General features: G+C 42.4%; 1 protein-coding gene and 1 long non-coding RNA gene across 7 annotated transcripts in view; both read right to left on the bottom strand.

The window, feature by feature from the left end:
- The window catches only part of LOC149238396 (proline iminopeptidase-like), a 327,298-nt gene that overhangs the window by 144,686 nt on the left and 168,107 nt on the right, over positions 1-14,505 (bottom strand). The window lies entirely within an intron of this gene.
- Positions 11,365-11,814, bottom strand: LOC149238398 (uncharacterized). Its single transcript, XR_016245370.1, has 2 exons — positions 11,697-11,814; positions 11,365-11,574 (listed from the first exon to the last, which is right to left on the bottom strand). It is a non-coding gene; the product is annotated as an uncharacterized LOC149238398 (long non-coding RNA).

Genomic DNA, 14,505 nt, shown 5'->3' with positions numbered 1-14,505 from the left:
AAGGCTCCCCTAGGGTGGCACTCGAAGTCCACCGAAGGAGTTGAGATTTCCCCTCAGAAATCTCGTGTGCTGAACAGCACTATAGACTTGGCTCAACGGCGCAAGCATACAAGAGAGTTTGTTTGTCAAAGGATCAAAAGCCCCAAAATGAAGTCTTCTCCTCCTATTTATCATTGAGCTTTCCCTCTCCAAGTGGACCCCATAGATCGACCCCCTTTTGCCCGCTCTCTCTCTCCACAAAGATGCTTTCCTCCAAGGGGTACGTATTCCTCTTGGGGTGGCTCCCACTTCCCACTAAGAAATTGATTTGCCCTCCTTTTCCTAAGTTGGAGCCTCCTCAAGTCAAAAATGCCAAGTGGGGTCCTCCTAACCCACTCTTCCTATGTCTATGATGACAAAACTGCAAAATTGGCAAAATTGCTAAGTAGGAACATCACATGGGGGGTGGTCTCGTCTTTGGAAATGGAGCAGTCTATTTAAATCCAAGATTACCTTATGGCTATCCCTGAGTAATAAGATTTTAACTTGGGACAACATAGTCAAGAGAGGATGGCAGAGCCCTAGCTTGTGCCCCCTCTGCCGGAGCAATCTCAAGACCATTTTCCATCTGTGAGTGAATTGCCCTTATACTCAGGCTGTATGGCATCTCCAGCACTCATCTAAAGCCCAAAACAAATTGGACCAATACCAGTATTACAGAATTCGATTGAAGATGTTGTAATTGCTCGTTATAATTCTTTTCCTTCCCATTTCCTTTACATGCTGTGATGGGTTTGGAATGTATGCCTTTTTCAGGAAAAATTTAATTCCAGCTCTAAGTAGTTGAAGATTTGATGACCAATCTGTCTGAGGAGTCCAAGCTCAAGCCTAAGCCAAGCAAGTACAGAGTTCCAGTGATGCCATCTATTGATTATGAAACTCCTTGGGGTTAATGATAGAGCCACTCAGGGGCATCCTCCTGTATGTGGTGCTGGAATTGTTCTTCATCACAATTTATCTCACTACTTACACATTTGATATGTGCCAGGCAATGGTACAAACACAAAAGTTGAGCTAGCTAAGGCTATTTGCTCTTCTTCATGTTACCTCTCTCCATGGTATTCAGCAGCTTCAGGTGCTTGGTAATTCCAAGGTGGTAATAGATTGGGCAAATGGAAAGAATAGCCTGGAATCCATCAATGTTCATCAGCTGCTCACTCCAATTCGCCAGTACATTCGATACATGGAAAAAATTCCCTTCACTCATGTTTTTTGAGAACTCATCCAAAGTGCTGACAGGATGTCCAAGGAAACCTTGGAATGTGGGGTGGATTCAATTTCTGTAGCTTAATATGTGGAGGGTCAAGAGATGGAAAAATGTCCTTTTTCTTTCAATCTTATCATGCAAAAAGTCTAGATCCTGTTATTAGTCAGAGGTATGGATGTCAAGACTTTATTTTGAATAGGAATGATTTTCTGCCTTTCTGTCATGTATAGGTCATTTTGAGAAAGGTCAGGCTGACAGGCAAGTTATTATGTGCAATATAGTGCTCTAACTCTTTCTATCTGTTAAGTCGGGTTATGATCCTTTTTAGCAGATCATGGACACTATGTTTCTTTTTGACAATGTGTGATGGAAAGGGAGGTCTGTTTTTTGGGAATCCCTGTAGCTTCTGTAAGAGGTCCTCAAGGCCAGCCACATGTATATTCTTATTTTGGAATATAATGGATTTTTGCCAAGGAAAAAAGTATCATTAAGGTAATCTAAATTTAAAAAAGAAAAAGTAGTGTCAAAATTCTAAGGAATACTAAGTCACATACATAGTAAAACAAGAATATGCATTGAACCTGTAAAGGGAGCTTATAAAATTTCTCAATCTGACTAAAAAAATCCACCTAATAATGAAACATTCTGAGAAAGCATGCCCCCTTACAATACTTTGAGAGAATATCGTCTTAAGGACAGGCATGCTATATAATAATTAAACCACAAAAACTGTAATGTCCCTTTCGAAATTAAATTGTTACAGGTTTATTTATTCTACAATTCTGACAATTTTGGAGGCCATGGGACCCATGTGATTTTTGGAAAAGACTTAGGAAGGAAAAAGGGGCTGAAATGTTTTGTTGGCATATCGTGGGGGGCACCCACATGAGGAAGTTTGAATGACTAAGGAGGGAAAGTCGAATTGCTAGTTGGAGGAGGCCCACGAATTATAAATAGAGGCTCAGCGTCATTTGGTATCTTTTGACACATTGAACTCAACCTTAGTTGCTCGAGCTACTTAGTCGGGTTACCGTGTTGTTTAGCACACGAGTGTCTCCGAGCGAGATCTCAACCCTTGCTTCGGTGGACTTCGAGTGCCACCCTAGGAAGGCAATTCGTACTACCTTGGAGGAGAGCCAGTGGAGTTTCACAGTCATATCATTCAGCATTTGTCTCAGCGAGTGCGTGTTTCTGGAGGACACAGAAGGGGAACACGTAGGTGTTGCTTGTGGGTTCATCTGGGCATTAACTGTCGAGGGAGTTTGGGGATTGGAGCTACAGTGGAGGATCAACCTTTCGGGAGAGTTTTGGAGCAGGAAGTTGCTGCATTGGAGCAATTCGATTTACAGTCGCTTGGGCTAGCGCAGAGAGCCATCACTGAACTCATGTGGGAGTTGGAGGAAGGAATTGTAGAGCAGGAGCTAGCGGGGAGAAGTAGGAGATCATTTGGAGGGCCATTTGAGGGGGATTGTTGGAGTTGGGAGAGCATAGATTGAGAGGATCAGACACAACAAAAGAATTCGAAATTGGAGGATGGCCAAGCTGTCATGGGTCAATTTTTGAAGGTTGGAACCAAGGCAAACCCTTATGGGTTTTTCTAGGTTTTGAGCAAGAATCACAATCCTAAATTTATAGAATTTTCAGGGCAGATCTAAAGGGTCAAACAAGAGTCCCAACTCCACCACAAGCTAAGGGGAATTTGGGCCAAATTCCGAGGTCAACATTTGGAAAATTCCTTCGTGGGTTATTTTGGGTTACCTGCTTAAAGGTTGGGATTAATTTCCCACAATTTTCTGAGCAACATGGAAGGCTCTAACAACAGACCATTTCAGGCAACAGTACCTTTCCGAGTAGTAACAACGCAGCTCTTGGGCCGGATTTCCAGCAAATTTGAGGACGATGTTCCATTGTTCATTTTCGGCTTTTGCTAGCTTGCCTAGAGCAAGCCCAGGTGCACACATTCCAACCTCTTGTTGTACACCTCTTCCCACTTAATAAAAAGAGTAGATAGTGCAGTTTGGTTGCCAATTTGTGGTCTGATGGTCTTATTTAATTTTAAGGTGTTTTTTTTATTGTCTGCTTTGCATAGCACTATTTTTCCTAGTTTGGAACATTATAGTGGTATCAGAGCATGATCTTGGCCCAACTGTGGAAAATTAGCCAAAAGATCATGGAAGCTTTGGGTATGAGTGCACATTGACAGGTGAAACCAGAGAAAAACCCATGGCTCAAAGGAAATCCAGTATGCAGAAATTCTGGGGTAGAATTCATTGGGACGATGAGAGGTCGGCCCAGTTGAGGAGGGTGACAAACTAAACCCAACATCACCCTTATAACAGAGATGTTAGAGGTGAGTAGTTCGTGGGGGTGCAGCCATCTACATCCTGTGGGGAATGTCGACCGGATCAGGGCACCAGATCTCCTAAAAGGAGCAGACAAGACAGAGACAGTTAGAGGGTGAGACCAGGGGGCGCTTTTGCTAGTGGAGACCTGGCTTTAGATATCAGGAGCCTGAGGAGGAGGTTGTGCATGATGCTAAGAGCCCACGGGATGGTGAGGAGCACATCAATATACCCGGTGTAGTGCAAGAGTCACCTTTATTAGAGACCTCTTTGATAGCCCTAGTTGACGCCTTGGTGGAGAGGATAGAGCCTACTCACATAGACCCATTTGTTGAGGGAGTGCCACCCATGGACGGGATGCCAACAGTCGTTGAGGTATCTACAGCCGTGATAAAGTTTACAGGTGATAGATGCCCACGACAGTTCCATCAGTTTCAGGCCAACCTTCTAGCAGTAAAAAGGAAGGTTGCGTTAGTGCGAGAGGCGATTCTGCAACAGAACGAGGCACTGGAGGGCATGAGAGCGATTTGTGCCGAGTCCATGGCCAAATTGACTCACGTTGGGGAGCGGTTGGATTCCTTACTGGTGCAGCTAGAGTGCACGTTAAAGTGTGAGAGCACCCCTCTTCGGGCATACATAAACGGGGTTGGTAGCACTGCTGGGTTACCTTGGCCCATTGGACAAAGAGAGACAGAGCTACCTAGTCAGATTTCATGTATTGACTACGATAGTGAGATGAGACGACCCGAGTTGCACAAGGTACATCACTCGCATGCTGGGATTGTTTTATGTGCGTGAGTTCGTGCATTTGATCCATCTCCTAGGATTCGATGGCGAGAGATTCTAAGTTGGTACTCAGGGGAGTGGGCTATGAAGATGGTGGTGGACGTGGGTGTGTTGATTTTTGTTAGCATTGGATATGCTCTAACCTTGAAATTTGGAGAAGAGGCTAAGGCAAATGAGATCTCCAAGACCCAAAAATCGTTTTGAGAAATTCCATCCGGATGAGGAGTTCTTAAAATAATTAATATTTTTAATGGGTTCCTAAGTCTAAACTTAGGAAAACAAAAATATTAATGGGTATTAATAAAGATAAGGATGCGAAGCTTCTAAGAGACGAGAATCAAGTCTGTTTTAACCTTAGCCATTGATTACGGACTTAATCTCAGTCGTTGATTCATCAACAAGAAAAGTATAAGAGAAGACTTGAGGGTCATTTGGAGACACACCGGCATATACTCAGTATCTCAAGGAAATTCGATTCTCAAGGCAGAGGAGATCGATTTCAGAGGGAGCTGCAGGGTGGAGGAAGAGGAGGGCTTCAACAGCAGGAAGTGATCGAGGAGGTGACGCAGCGACAGTGGAAGACAGCGCAGAAAGAGCGATGCAGTCTAGAGGAGAGACGCAGAGCCACGCTGGGTCAAGCAGAGTGACGCAGGGGTGACGCAGAAGTGGGAGTAGGGTCTCCAAAGTGTTAGATGGTCTCAGAGGAAAAGTCTCAGGTGTTTTCTTTCAGTTCCTTTGTAAAATCATTCCTTGTAAAAGTAATTGCTGGTGAAGATTAATAAAGCCCTCATCTGCTGCACCGGTTTTCCCGCATTAGGTTTTTCCGGGGACAATTATCCAAAAATAACTATGTTGATGTGATTGATTCTTGTGCATGTATTTTTTGTTTTCTCTGGGTAATTGTGTGATAACTGCAGTAGAATTTATTTTAATATTTGCTATAGGAATTTCGTAACTAACTTATTGAGAATAATAAGTAGGTGAAATAAATCAGTTGTTGCAGTGATAGAATTTCAGTTTAGAAATTTTCACATGGTATCAGAGCAGAGATCCGACAACAAGAAAGGAAAATCGATTATGGGTCAAGAGCATGATGCAGAGGCATCCACTCAAGGGGACTCACGCAGATTTCCAAAAGAATGCACAAGGGACGAATATTCAATGTTAGCTTCCAGATTGGAAGCAGAAGCTATTTTCCTTGCAAGCTCTGCCTCCTCGGAGGTTTGGTATATAAAGAGTGGAGCTTCCTGGCATATGACAGGAATCCGAGAATGTTTTTCAGATTATCAAGAAGAAAGAATGAATTTTCAGATCACCATGGGGAATAAGGCAAAGTGTACTCCAGTAGGAAGAGGTACCATAGTTTTTCAAACCGAAGCAGGAGAGCAACTTTGGGCAACCAATGTGTTGCACATGCCGGGATTGGGGATGAACTTACTTTTCGTATCTCAACTTCAAAACAAGGGATATCACGTTTTCTTCATTAAGGAGAAAGTATATGTCAAACACCCAAGTTGGAAAAAGAAGTCTCAGATTGGAATCAGAAGTAACAGGTTACAACTAGAATCATTAATGGCACGGATAAGCAGTAATGGAGACAAAGACTTGAATGAGCTATGGCACAGGAGGACGGGACACTTACACCATGGGACTTTGAGAATTCTCAGGAAAACAGTATCGAGAGTTCTAGAACCAAGTACTGAATGGGATGATGTATGCAGAGGGTGTGCTCTGTGCAAGTATGCCAAAGTTGCGTTTTCCAGAAGTAACAATAAGGCGAAGAGTGTGCTAGGATTGATACACTCATACATCTGCGAACCGATGTCCACAAAAGCTCTTAGTGGTGTCGAATACTTCGTCACCTTCATCGATGACCATTCCAGGAAGACTTGGATCTACTTTCTAAAAACCATGGATGAGGTTTTCGGTCGATTCAAAGAGTTCAAGGCTCTAGTGGAGAATCTAACAGGAAAGAAAATAAAAGTGTTGCGCTCAGACAATGGTGGAGAGTTTGTTGACAAGGACTTCACCGATTTTTGCGCTAAGGAAGGCATCAGAAGAGAGTGGACAGCTCCCTACAATCCAGAGCTGAATGGAGTAGCAGAAAGGAAAAACAGAACTAATGTAGAAGCAGCTAGGGCAATGTTGTATGATTAGGATATGCCTAAATTCCTGTGGGCAGAAGCATGCAGCACGACAGTTTATGTCCAAAACAGGACTCCTCACAGGGCATTGGGCAAAATCACTTCGGAGAAGGTCTTCACTGGGAAGACACCTGAAGTCAATCATTTTAGGATATTTGGGAGTTTAGCATATTGCTGTATACCTGAAGAGAATAGAAATAAATTAGATCAAACTGCTGAGAAAGGATATCTTGCGGGATATAGTGAGAATGCTAAGGCATATAGAGTCTATCTTCCAGGGAGTAAGAAGGTAGTAGTTCGGCGAGATGTAAAGTTCATGGAGGATGGAGCTTTCAAAAAATCTCGAGAAATGCCTTCCAAGGAGCAGTCGAAAGACGAGCCGTTGGTCAGACCACTTCAACCAGCGAAAGTTGGTACCAAAAATCCTCCTGAAGACAAGGCTTCAAAACAGGAGAAATCTCGAGAAGAAGAGGAGTTGATAGATGTACCTGCTACCAATGGAAGAACCAGCCGGGAACTCCGACAGATTCTAAGGGATGCAGAGGACTTCATTGGTGCACCCAGGAATAGTAAAATGGAGCGAAGATAGCTAGACAGATACCAGGCCTTAGTAGCTAAGGTTGGGGAACCTTCTAGTTTTCAGGAGGTCATTCAGCATCAAGCATGCGTGGATGCTATGTTGGAGGAATACAGCTCTAAAATGGTCAATGATGTCTGGGAAGTAGTACCTAGGCCTCAGGACAGATCAGTGGTAGGTTCAAGATGGATCTACAACGTCAAATATGTTGCAGACGGCAGTATGGAGAAATACAAAGTTAGGTTCGTGGCTAAGGGGTATCCTCAGAAAGAAGGGATAGACAACGAAGAAACCTTTGCCCCAATAGCCAAGTATACTTCTATTAGAACCGTGATATCTCTTGCAGCACAGATGGGGTGAGAGATTCATCAGATGGATGTCAAGACGCATTTTTGAACGAGGTAATAGAAGAGGAAGTATACATCGAACAACCAGAAGATTTTGAGACACATGAGAAGAAATCTCATGTATGCAGATTAAAGAAAGACTCGTCTGGGCTGAAACAAGCACCTAGGGCTTGGTACGGTCGAATTGATGGCTACTTACAGAAGATGGGGTTCATCAAGAGTGATGCAGACCCTAATCTCTACTATCTGGTTGTAGAGAATGAGCCTCTAATCCTAGTGTTATATGTGGATGATCTCTTCCTAACAAGATCATCCAGGCTCATCAAAGACTGCAAGAAGAACCTAGCCACAGAATTCGACATGAAGGATTTGGGAGAGATGCATTATTTTCTGGGGTTGGAAGTTTGGCAGCAAAAGGGTGAGATCTTCCTAGGACAAGGGAGATATGCTACAGAAATCTTGAAGAGATTCAGGATGCAGGACTATAGACCTATGGCTACTCCAATGATCACCAATTGGAAGAGGATTGATGCATTAGAAGATAAAAATGTTGATCCTACCTTGTACAGGCAGTTCATAGGGGTTCGTGATGTATCTGGTCAATACCAGACCAAACATTTGTTACGCTATCAACACCCTCAGTCAGTTCATGGTAGAACCTAAGAGGGCACACTAGGCAACAACCAAACATGTTCTCAGATATATACAAGGAACAGTCAAGCATGGACTACTGTGCACCAAAGGCAATGACATCAGCTAAGTGGGTTACCTGACGCAGAATGGGCTGGAAGTTCAGTAGATCGGAAAAGTACAACTGGGTATTGTTTCAACATTGGATCAGGAATGACCTCTTGGTGCAGTAGGAAACAAAAATTTGTGGCTCTGAGCTCAGCTGAAGCAGAATATATGGCAGCTAGCACAGCTTCGTGCGAAGCCATATGGCTTAGGAAATTGCTTGTGAATCTATTCAAGAGAAGGATGGAAGCGACTAGGCTCATGTGTGATAATTAGAGTTGCATCAAGCTCTCTGAGAATCCAGTATTTCATGATCGGTCGAAGCACATTGATATCAGGTGTCACTTTGTCAGAGATTGTGTCCACTGCTGAAGACTGCGCCCTGTCCTGAGCGCCTCTGTCCTGACATTCTCTGCCCTGACATTATCTGCGCATCAGTTTTGATTTCCCTGAGCGTTCTCCTTCCGTCCTGACGTTCTCTGTCCTTTGCATGAATGCTGAGACTTCATTGGTATCATCGACTATCAGAGAGAACTCGTTTTCCTTCTTTCGTGCTCCATTCATTCACGTTTTACTGTGTGTATTGGTTTATGCTGCCTGAGCGTTTTGTATCAAGCTCATTCACGCTCCATTCATTCACGTTTGAATATACGACTTGTCCACACAGCTCTGCAACAGAGTAGCATAAATATAATAGTCCGGGCGGCCCATGGAATCCAGAATTCGAATAGCTTCTTTCAATCGCCCTTGATTGCACAGGGTTTTTAAATCCCCAAAACTTGGTATTGCTGCCATCGCAATTTTTTATTATTTCAAAAACAATACAATTGGTTTCTTTCAGAATCGAGCCTATCTGCTTCATTTTCTGAATCCATAAATGTTGCGGCAATGCCATGGCTATGAGTCCACGAGTTCCAGCAGTGAGGTATGGGATGGAGTTGCGGTTTGAGTTGAGCCAATAATATTCACTTTGAATGTTATATGTTCTGCGTTGAATGTCTTTTAAGGTCGTGACCTGGTGCATTTTAAACTGCTACATGTGTTTGAACTATATGTGACTTCAAAGACTGTGTATGGTGCGTTTGAGATTTTGCTGTCCGTGGCCTGTATGGTGCGTTTGAGATTTTGCTGTCCGTTGGTGCGTTTGAGATTTTGAGATTTTTGCGTTTGAGATAAACTGTCTATTCTCCTTCTGCAAAAGGAGAATTCGTTGCCCAGGTGCGCTGTCGGTTATCGTGTGAAGTCGAAGAGCCAGCACTTCCACTGGTTTGTAACATTGTTCTCGTTGGAGGACAAGAAGCGGCTACCTTGGGGGTTGCAAAGTACGACAGCTAGGTGGTGAAAAGGAGAGATGGTGAACATGTTTCCATATTCTGCGTTCGAAGGTGAAAGAATTCATGTTTCGATTTTTCTGTGAGAGCATTGACATCAAGCTCCTACATAGTTTGTTAATCTGACTTGTAGCGCATTTAAAAGGTTGATGTAATATGTAATATTTTATGGGCATTTACTACATTTTGAAGTGATACTTAATATTTGTAATACTGGATGCTTTTGGAGGGATTTAAAGAAATAAATTTGGAGAAAATATGTTGCAGCTTGAAGTATTGAGGCATTTATTGGAAGAGATTTGAAATTTTTAAGAATGCCCTTTTGAGTACAGTTTCACTGTATATCAGCAGAATATTTTTTATCAGCAGAAGTTTTTTTTTTACAAAATGCATTCAATCATTTCTATGGTAGGAATAGTTCTCACTGGCAAGGAGAACTATTCAGAATGGTCTCGGATGGTAAAACACACCCTCATCTACAATGAGCTGTGGAAAGGAGTGTGTGTCGGAGAAGAAGACAAAGACCCTATGCAGCCTACATCAGATAAAGAACTTGTCATTTGGGAAAACAAGAACAGCAAAGCCTATGCATTGATCGCAGCATCTGTAAATGAGAAAGTAAGTCATCATATTTCATCCTATTCCACTGCCTTTGAAGCTTTACAAAAGCTGAAAGAACTCTATGATACACATTCTGCACTTGAAGTTGTTCAGCTCATGATTAAACTCTTCACTCTTGAACTGAAAAATAATGATCCTCTTGCTCTTGCATCTGAAATAAAGTCTATAATGCATGATATTAAATCCACTAAGGTTGAGCTGGATATCTCTCTTATTGCCTTTCTCAAAGCACTCTATCCTACCTACTCTAATTATCTTGAGTCTTTACAAGCAAATGGAAATCTTAAAGATATAACCTTTGACATTCTTGTGAAAAAGTTTGCTGAAAGAGAGAAAGCCTTTGGAAAGAAAACAGTCCCTGAATCTTCTGAAGAGACTGTTTGCCTTGCTCATAAAGAAAAGCATCCTGCTCAAGATTCTACAAGAGGAAGAGGTGGACGAAGAGGAAGAGGAAGATACTTCAGAGGCAGGGGGGGCAGACATCCTCAAGCAGAAAAGGCAGATCTGCATTGCATTCGTTGCAAACGAAATGGATCACATGATGCTTCTACATGCAAGCTACCATGGGACAAAGTTGAGCAGAGAAGAAATCAGCAGAAAGGTAAAACTGATGACACAGACAAAGGTAAAGCACCTGAATCCGCTCACTATATTGAGGCACAATGTAACATTGGAGCAATGTTGCACGAAGCGGGAGCAAAGCGGAAGCATTTTTTGGAAGCGGGGACGCCGAAGCGTCATTTTCCAAAAATCTAGGAAGCGAAGCGTCCGCGGAAGCGTCTGCTATATATATATATATATATATTTTTATATTTTTTTGCATTTATACTCAAAGCAAACATCCCAAATACCAAATTAATTGTAGAAGACATGAAAACATGCATATTTTTGCATAAATCAAGATAGATATGGCATCCATGATTCCATTGTAGTTACTAGTATGTACAACAATCATCTATATTCTAGCTATTACAAACATACATCAAATTTTTAAGCATATTATAAAACATAAAACATTTAAGCATATTATAAAACATAAAACATAGAGCATATTATGATTTATCTAGCAAGTGAGCAACTGTCAACATTTGTCATGTCCAAAATTCAAATAATAATGTTTACAAGATATGTCACTTGGTCACCGCCATGCCAAAAAGGTTCAAAATTCAAATTCACAAGTCTACAAGTCTAATGAGTAATCTATGACAAAAAGTAGTAGATTGTGAATATATCTACTAATCTCTCCTCCTTCCACCACGAATAGAACGTGATGGCGGGCCTCCACGTGGTGGCAATGAAGAAGATGGTGCCTGTGGAAGTCGTGGCACTGAAACTGATGAAGAAGAACCCCCTGCTGTTGGTGTTGAACCATGGAACCTAGGAACCAAGGGACCAGATGGGGGTGGGGGTGGGGGTGGTGGCATATCAACACGGTCATCATCATCCTAGAATCGCTCAAAAAATTCATGCAAAAAAAAAAACACTAGTTAACAAAAAAATTAAAAACATGAATTAGAGAAATGCTTTATAAGGGAAAATTGGAAAATTCATACCACAATGGACATACCTGGATAAGAGCATCCTCTAATTGCTCTAGTCGCAACACTCCATCCTCCAAATTGGGCTCCTCTGGATTCTTGTCCCAAATCAACAAGTCTTTATTAGACTTTGCATCTTCACAGTAATGGGACAACAATCACAAGTTGTAAAGAACATAAACCAAGCTCTCTGCCCAGTCTAAACTCAACCTGTTCCTTTTAACACTGTGGATGAAAGAATAAGAGCTCCAACACCTCTCTGCAAAAGAAGTGTTTACCACCTGTGATAGCACCCGCAATGCCAAACTCTGTAGAAGTGGAGTACCCCCTCCATGCATGTTCCACCACTCAAGAGCAGAAAAAGTCTCTCGATCTTTAATTGCATGCATGCTCCCAAATGGACCAGTGTTGAGCGTATAGTTGCTCACCTGTCTCTGTACCAATGCAGCCTCCTCCTCATCAGGGATTAATTTACTCAATGCAGCCATATATTTATTGTGAACCTCTTGATCTTGGTGTGGTTTTCTCCTGCTTCCCCCCCAGGTGCTGGTGTTGAAAGCCATGATGGATGATAGTATTTAGGTGTCAAAACATATGCTAATGCATGCAATGGAACATTTAGCATTTCCCATCGGTTTTCCACCTCTACACGAATATAATTGTACAAGGTGGTATCTCTAGGCTCAACAATGTCTTTAATCTGCCCCAACATGCTATCCATTTGCTCATACACCTCCCCAATTACTGGTCGATCTGAATCTGCAAACTTGATCATGTAATAAATTGGTTTGGTGAATTGCAAAACATATTTAACCTGTCCCCAAAAGTAACTGTCAAGAACAGTGTCCTTGACTGCATTAGCACCATCTATGTCAGTGTTAATTTCATCCCATGTTTCAGCACACACCAGATTAGTTAAAGCTTGTCTCACCTTCACTAGCCGCCTAAAGGTGAGGTAATAACTAGCAAATCTTGTCTTTGCAATTTTAGGCAATTGCAACTTGGAGTAAGTGCCATAGAAGTAGTTTACCCTTGTATGCCCTGTGATGAATTTAATGAGCTGCTTCCCTTTCCTGTAAACCTCAGCAATCCACCCACATTCTTTGTGTTTCACAATATCATGCATCAAAAGGTTCAATGTGTGAACCAGGCACCCAGACCAAAAGATGTGTGGATGAGTACGCTCAATAATTTTTCCTGCTGCCTTACAATTTGTTGCATTATCTGTGATCACTTGAACCACATTATTCGGACCAACATCTCTGATTGATTTCAATAGTAGATCTGCAATGTTTTGTGCAGATGCAGTGATGGAGGAGGAGTCATGACATGCAATAAATACTGCATCACTAGAAGAAACACCAAGAACATTTATCAAATGTTGGTTTCTAATATTTGTCCACCCATCTGATACAATGGATACCCCAGAATCTACCCACTCATTTGTAAAACGTGTCAAAGCTCTTTGAACCTTAGCTTTTTCTCTTTTTAATAACACTGTTCTAGCTTTCTCATAGTTGGGGGCCTTGTATCCTTTTGGGGCTTCATTGATGGCCTTTACCATTTCATGCCAATAGGGAGAGCGAAGCACATTGAATGGTACACCGTAAGCACAAAGAAAACGGACTATCTTTCCATCCACATCATCCCTCCCAGCAACATTAAGGAAATCCCCTATTGTTCTTCTACCTCCAGAGCTTGCAGAAGTACCATGAGGAGATGAGCAACTACCAAATTTAGAGGTTGCACTTGATTCAGAATGAGTTTTTTGTTTCTTGTTTTTTTGTTGTGCAGCCATCTCTATTTGGATGTATTTTCTTCTTTCTTCAGTTGATATGTTTGGGCAAATTTGTACCCCCACAGAACCCTTTTTTTCATCACTGTCCAGCACCCCACAAAGATGCCTCCTCAGACGGGTATATGAACCACAATATGGTTTTCCTCCATGACAACCATGAGGGCACACAAATTTGTAAGATCCACCACCCTTTCCCCCATCAAGTTTGGTCACATAGTTCCACAAGGGTGTTGATGTAGCTTTCCCATCTTGTGTTTCAGTGTCCCCTTCAAGTTCATCCCCTTCCTCTTCAAACCCTTCCTCCTCATCATACATTGGGTCACTACTATTAGGACCATCACCAATGTCCTCTTCTGTTTCTTCCCTTCTATTCCTCACCCTTGCCATCATTAAAACCAAAAGTGGAATGATACATAGAAGCCAAAAGAACACCATCTTGGAATATGGATATAGGTGGTGGACAACGGCAACCTGTAAATAAAGGAGCAAGTAGAAACAATGGGAAAGAGTAGGAGAGAGAGGAGAAAAATACAAAAAAAATTTCAAAAAAACAAGGGAGTTTGGGGTTTGAACTTACCTCTTTAGCTCTTGTAGATGAAGTCCTCCAAGCTCTTGCTCCAAGCTCCTCCTCCTTCTCCTAGCTCCTCCTTCTTCACTCCTCCAAGCTCTCCTCTCTTCTCCTCTCCTTTCCTCTCTTCTCTTCTCCTCTCCTCTCTTCTCTTCTCCAACTCTCATAAACTCAAAGTGAGAAAATGAGGAATGAATGGGGGCTTTATTCTTTTTATTCCTCACCTTAACCTCACTCTAACCTCACCCTAACCCACCCCCTTAAGGTTGAGTGAACATAACTTAAAAAAAAAATAAAAAAAAATGTGTTTTTCTCCCTTGGGCACGCCCCTTTCCACCGAAGCGTACAGAAGCGTGCGTGAAGCGCACGCTTCCTGCTCCGAAGCGCCACGCTTCGGCGGCCCGAAGCGTCGTACGAAGCGCGCTTCGGAGCCGGCGCTTCGGAAATTCCAGGAAGCGCTAAAAATTTCACG

This window comes from Pinus tabuliformis, chromosome 8 (genome assembly GCF_031772625.1).
Source record: "Pinus tabuliformis cultivar Carrire ecotype Pingquan chromosome 8, CPIR1, whole genome shotgun sequence".
NCBI classification, from domain to species: Eukaryota; Viridiplantae; Streptophyta; class Pinopsida; order Pinales; family Pinaceae; genus Pinus; species Pinus tabuliformis.
The sequence above is the reverse complement of the archived record's forward strand: the minus strand, read 5'-3'. Positions and strand labels throughout refer to the sequence as shown.